The sequence below is a fragment of the Belonocnema kinseyi genome, chromosome 6 (genome assembly GCF_010883055.1).
Source record: "Belonocnema kinseyi isolate 2016_QV_RU_SX_M_011 chromosome 6, B_treatae_v1, whole genome shotgun sequence".
Taxonomy (NCBI): domain Eukaryota; kingdom Metazoa; phylum Arthropoda; class Insecta; order Hymenoptera; family Cynipidae; genus Belonocnema; species Belonocnema kinseyi.
The window spans coordinates 121,981,239-121,987,757 of NC_046662.1; the positions used below are offsets into that span (position 1 = coordinate 121,981,239).

The following is a 6,519-nucleotide window of genomic DNA, read 5'->3' on the forward strand; positions in this document are numbered from 1 at the left end:
CTACAAAAAAATTTCTTTTGCGCTATCTCACCAAAGAGCCAAACCAATACGAAAAACAGTTAGCACAAGCATAAGCAAAGCAAAGAAAGTGTACTACCGTTCTTGTCCACCGTCTTTGTCTCTCTAACCACATTCAACTCCCCTCTACTCTCTCTTCGGTCTTCTATGTCACGCTGTAACAGCCCTCTATTTTGGGCGCTAAATTTATAACGAGTTTAACCCAATTATCTTTTAATGTGCTCCGTTCCTGGCCGAGGAGAGGCCCAGGATGGCAACCTAACTATGAAAGTGGATATACACTTATGTCCTTTAATTTCTTACTAGCCCACAATATTTATGAAACAGGAAACAGGGGTGGGGTCACACGCGTGAGAGAAATCACTCCCACCTACGCTGTGTAGCGTTCATCACGGGTACGCACACTCACTTAGCTTTTCAAAATTTTTAGGGACGTCCGCCATCTCTATAAAACTAAACACCCACGCGGTCTGTCGCGGTTGTATCGCGCGGGTACCTCGAGTCGACACTGTGAACACTCACCTAAGAAACGTAATAATCGGCCACCTATTTCGGAGCCATTCTGCTAATTCCAGCCTGTTCCCTTGGTTCATCCTTCAAATTTTTAACAATGGTCTTTTCTTACATTTTGCAATGATTTTTCTGCCAGGAGACTCCGGTCACCCTCGAGCCCAAAAAACACAAGTGCCAGTTCCTTGTCTCTGCTGCCGTCTTCCTTGCGACTTTAGAATTTCAGCCTCGATTGGTTTCGCCCTACGGACTGCTGGTGTTCCTATTGGCTGCCTGACTCCTAGTCATTAAATGGCCGCCTCGAGTTTCGAGCGATGTGTGGTCGTTTCACACCGCAGCGATGCAGGTTTCGTTCGTTGTGAATGGTGGTTCTTCTAGTGCTGCAACTCGCCGTTGTTCGCAGAACTACTGCACGGTGTTGCTCGTGCCTAGCCGGCGATTTCGGTGCCCCCCCCCTCCCCACCTGGTTGGCAGAACATGGTCGACGGCTACAACGGTGTGTGACTGGTACTACCTCTCTTAGCTGCGCGGGATCGCTACCCCGTGTTGGCAGTGTCCGGCCCTTTTTCCTACAGTGGTAGGCAAACGGCCGACTCACGGTTACATTTACCCATTGTTACCATCTGTCAGTGTTCATGCGTTGACTCTAGAACGATAAGATGCTATTTTCGTTTTTGTCCACATTATAGGAGAGGATTTTCAAGATTGGGTAGTTTGTATATGTAGACGTATACTCATAACGAGAAGTAATTTTTTGTATTTATGTCTGGCAAGAATAATTAGAACGCTGATGTAAGAATTAACTATAGGAGACTCTAAGAGACTGAAGATCAGTGTAAAGTTGGTTTCCTCTTTAATTGTGTATTGTATGAAAAATAAATTACCCCATCTAGATCTAAAATCTAGATCCATCTAATCCGAGAATAGATTACTCGAAAATTGTGATCTGTGCAACAAAAATGGATGCGACTCTCTCTTTTTTTTTAGAATTCTGTGTACTTGTTTATGCTGAGCTATTGTTGTCGTTCGATACACCGTTTTCCAATTAATCACAAAAATATAGTTTTCAGGGGTGTTTTTTTTAAAAGATTTAAGGGTGTTTGCATCCACCGGTCAGACGGAATCTCTTTTAATATTTCATCCTTAAATTTCGAGGAACCACAAAGGATAAATATGAAAACTTCATGTATTGTTTACTTAAAAAATTTTAATTTGACTGGACTAATTAATCATTTTCAAAGTTGAAATTATGCAATGGAAGGAATTTAATTAAATTATTTTTAGGCGCATTTTTTCCTTAAAATATAATTGAACAGAAATATGGTTTTTTTTAAAGGGGGCCAAATCGATTTCTTTAGTCTTAAATTTTTTGTAGGATACAAAGGAACTGTAATCAAAAACAAAATCAGCAATACATGTAAAAAATGTAAAGTAAACATTTTTAAAAAATGTTTACGACAAAAATTATTTCTAACAAGGCTGGAATAATAACAGAAATATTGGATCAGCTGTCAGTAGGGCAGTAAATTACCGCTGACAGACAGCACATTGTTGACAAAATACGCGTGTTCTCTGACCCAAGACGGATAATACGAAAAAGGGGTGGTTCGGTCAAGAAGGATCAACAGCGCGAGGAGGTTGTCAATTTCTTAGCGCAATTTACAATGTTAGACACACCTTGAAGGAAGACACAAAGTATAGCATCCGCTTTAAGAAACCATGTGACCTCATAGCATACGAGAAGGAGTATTTATCAATCAGTGCCGAAGAAGTAAAGAAAGTTCTAAGATGCATGATGAATTTCTCCACTGCGAGTCAAATTTAGGGTCAGAGACACTTATTCCACAGTGACCGATGTTACACCACACTGTACTCCTACCGAAGAAAGACGACTTGGCAATCCAAGGAACTACAGGCCAATAAATTGTCTGGACACACTGTATACGATCTTTACACCTATCCTGAACGACAGGATTGTTCAGCGCGTCCTGTCAATGGCCTAGATTGATTGGAAAGCTTTGAGGTTCATCAATACATAGTGAAATGCCTATCTGGAAAAACAGATGTACTATCTTATCTAGAAACAATCGCGTGACAACTAATAGCATTACTTTCCAGAGGACCGTCTTTCAGGGAGACACCATGAGGTCTCTCTTTTTTTTATTATACACTAACCGTCCAATAAGACGACGACCCCGGGACTTTCACCGTCTGGTAAGACGACGGCGTGAGCGGTCGCCACTATTCTGCGCTGAGATCTTGTGCGGTGTAGAGCGAACTTATGTGTTAAGTGTAACATTAGGTCGTATGCATTGCAAAGAAGAAAGTAGAGGGGATGGAGGTACGGCCTCCGCCGTCTTTTCTTTGAACGTTCGCCCGTCGTTATATTGAGCGGGTCTTCTTGCCGGAGGTCGTCTTGTTGGACGGCTAGTGTACTTCTGCCACGTCTCTCATAATATCCGAATACACTGGGTGCCACTGCGGTGATACTAATCATCGCGAGTGTATGGCAAGATTCATCTGAAGCGTGCATAAGAGCCGCATTGAGGATATTACATCAGTAACGTAGGCTCTCTGAAACAGATACAAGTGTCCCCTTCAACGGGTTTCGTCTTACAATCTGTTGGCGTTAAACAAGATATCGATGACTCGAAATCGCCAGGCGTAATATCGTACATATGCGGAAGAGCTTGCATGTCTTTATTACTGAATTATTCTGGGAACAGAGTACGTAGTACAGAGTCAGTGCTAAGTTTGCTTTCCTCAAATCATCCGGACTTAATTCAGGCAGATACTTTTATTTTGGGGTACCAGGATGGTGTGCTTTCACCTTAGTATACCGTAGCCCCATTTCACCTGAAGAAGTTTCCAGTGATAGGTGCAGAACGTGTCGTGCACATCCTGAGTGCGTAGGACACATACGATCCAGGTCTCCCACTCACGCGGGAACGACGCCTTTGTATAAACAGAATGCCCCAGGACTCTGACTGTGTCTCCTCAAGCTAAAGGAGGGTTTCGCCGGTCTGTCGTGGTGATTTTAGCGTGATCCGAGGCCATCCTTCTCATGCTCATGAGATTAACACAGCGCAATTAGCGATATGTTCTGTATTGTCTCATGCTTCTCTGGACCTCTAATCTGCATTCTGCTTGTATGGGTTCAGAGTTTAACAATTCTAAATATAAAAATTTTATTTACTTACTAGCATGCTGAATGGTTAAGCAGTCTTGAAATCTGCTGTACACCTCTTCCTTTGTAGGGTTTAAAACCAGTTTAAATCTTTTGAAATAATTTCTAAATTCTGTAAAATACCTATAAATCTGATAATCCCTGAATTCCTATGAATTCCCTTAACCCGTTGAAGTCTCGTAGGGACCAAAGTATCCCAGGCCGATTTCTCGACTATGTATCTTTTAATTTAAATTCTTTCATTATGCTAAATTGTAATTTAATAAACGAAAATTAGTCTATCATGAAGAAGAGACCTGAAGGTATGTCCAGCCAAATTTTTACGACGAGATATCAGCCATTAGACTCCATTAGAACGTTATGCTATTATTCAGAGGCGTGACCTTAACAGGTTGAATCTTGTAATATTCAGTAAAATATTGTGCAATATTTCGAAAATTTTGAAATTCTTTGAAATTCTTTGAAATTTTTTGAGAACTCTTGAAATATTATATTCCCTGAAAATCATCGAAATCCTTGCAAAGCTTTGCTATTCCGGTAAGCAATGTCATACTTACCTGATCCCTACATTACTAATTTATTTGTGGAACGACTCACGTCTACAAAAAATGAGATATCTAGTTAAAATTTTGGGAAATGAAGTAAAGAGAACTAGGAAACGTTTATTTAGTCATAAATTTTTAGAATTACAAAAAGAAAGTCAAATTTTCAACTCGATGTGTCATTTTGTGTGAACGTAAGTTAAAAAAATTTCGGTAAAGTAGGAATCGGGTAAGTTTCAAATAGCCTTAGGCGCAATTCATAAAAGTCAAGTACGTGATACACTTTTTGAGAACTCTAACCACCCTCTTCCCCTGCGTGTTCCTTTTGGCATTTTTATTATCCCTTAAAGTCTTTGAAATTCTTTAAAATGTTGTGGAATTTTTTCACAACTGTTGAAACATTTTGGGATGCCTTTATATCATGAAAATTCGTGGAAGTCTTTGAATTCCAGTTAAAGTTTTTGAAATCACTTGAAAAACTGTTGAAAAGATTAGAATTCCCTGTCAATGTTTCAATTTTTTAAATCCCTTAAAATCTTTTGAAATTTTGAAATCTGGTGTTGGCTGAAAGGTTTGAATAATGCCCTCAATGTATTTTTTTTAAAGCGAATAAAAAGTCTGCCCCGCACGTATTAACTTGAAATTTCTATCATAGGTTTACATCCATGTGTAGTAAAATTTCTCCCAGTGATAACCCTGAAAAATCATTTTTGTGGGAGTTATGGAGGGGGAAAGAAAAATTTAAAATGTGTTTTTTTTCGAAAATCGGGGTGCTTTATTATTTTGATTTCCCTCGCCTCTTTCAAACCGTGGTGCTTTATTATTTTGCATCCTCTCTCCTGCCACAAACCGGGAACTTGATTCGAACAAGAATGAATTAAAAATCTTTGAGTAGAGTAATGCCTAAACGACTATTACTAACTAAAAACAAACGAGTGTCGTCAAGTTAGATGGCACATTGTCTAAAGAGAATTAAGATCAAGAAAAAAATGAAACTCGTAGCGTGGATAGGCGCCCATAAGAGAATCAAAAATAGGAAACAATGGAAAATCACATAATGATATGGCAATGATACGAAAATTACGAACAAGAACAAATGAAGATCGCAGAGCGGAATGACTCAGGAACGAATAATACCAACAAGAAATAAACAACGAGAGCAAGATTATAAATAAAATTGTATGATAAAAAACTCATGTGTGCCGGCTATGATATATTTTTAAAAACATCCTAATTATAATAAAGCACCCCGATTTGTGATAGATTGATAAACGTTTATTTTTCGGTCTGCTGGCATTAAAAAATTTACTTGTTTACGCCTCCATTTTTTTACAGAATTTTTTTACAACTATCTCTTATAAATTACCATCCATGCACACCTTCTAACTAAGCCGCTCGCTCATATGTCATAACCTTCCTCACTGCCCCTCGCTTCTCACGCATATCTCTCTTTCCCCGCTATGCTTCGCATTGCCAATCTCTGTCTCTGCGGCTAACGCCTAATACTTAACTACTATTTACAATATTTACATTTTTCTTACATCTAGTTCCTTTCTTATTTACAGTCCTTCCTTCTTAATTCCTCTTCCTCCTTCCTTCTCTTCTTCCCCATCTTACCCAACACCCACTTCACCCATGCTACTTTCCTTTTGTACCCCCTTTCGTGCAATAATACCTTCATGCTTATCTCACTCCTTTCCACCTCTTCACATTCCTCCAACCAGTGCTCAACTTTTTTATCCCCCCTCACGCACAATTCACACATTCTGTTCTCTTTAGAAATCCAGAACCTATTATAATTCTTCATGCAACTGCATCCCATTCTCGCTATAAGTTCTTCTCAACCTTTTAATCATCTCCTTTAAAGCCTCTTCGCTCTTTTCTAGCAGTACTATGTCATCTGCATATGCGAGTGACCATATCCTGACTCCTCCCACCCTAACTCCTCCTACTACTTCGGCTGCTAGCTTACTTTCCATCCTTAAAAAATTTCCTCTAATCGTCGCTCCCTATCTTCTCACTTATCCCCACCCTACGTTTCCTAAACCTATTAATTATATTCCACACGTCCCCTTCTGTCTTAACACTTCTCAACTCCTCTTCCAACTCTTTCTTTTTCCTGCTCTTTCTCCTTACACACCGCCCGAAACTCCTTCCTCATTTCTATGTACGAGGGTAGTTCAATAAGTCCTTAGAATGACCAACAGATGGCGCGCGAATCGCTCCAAATCATCTGTTTTCAGTCAGCACCACTCCCGACTA

At 39.7% G+C, this 6,519-nt stretch overlaps 1 protein-coding gene across 4 annotated transcripts in view; it reads left to right on the forward strand.

The window, feature by feature from the left end:
* The window catches only part of LOC117175668 (protein FAM214A), a 197,541-nt gene that overhangs the window by 185,240 nt on the left and 5,782 nt on the right, over positions 1 to 6,519 (forward strand). The gene's annotated exons all lie outside the window — the stretch shown is intronic.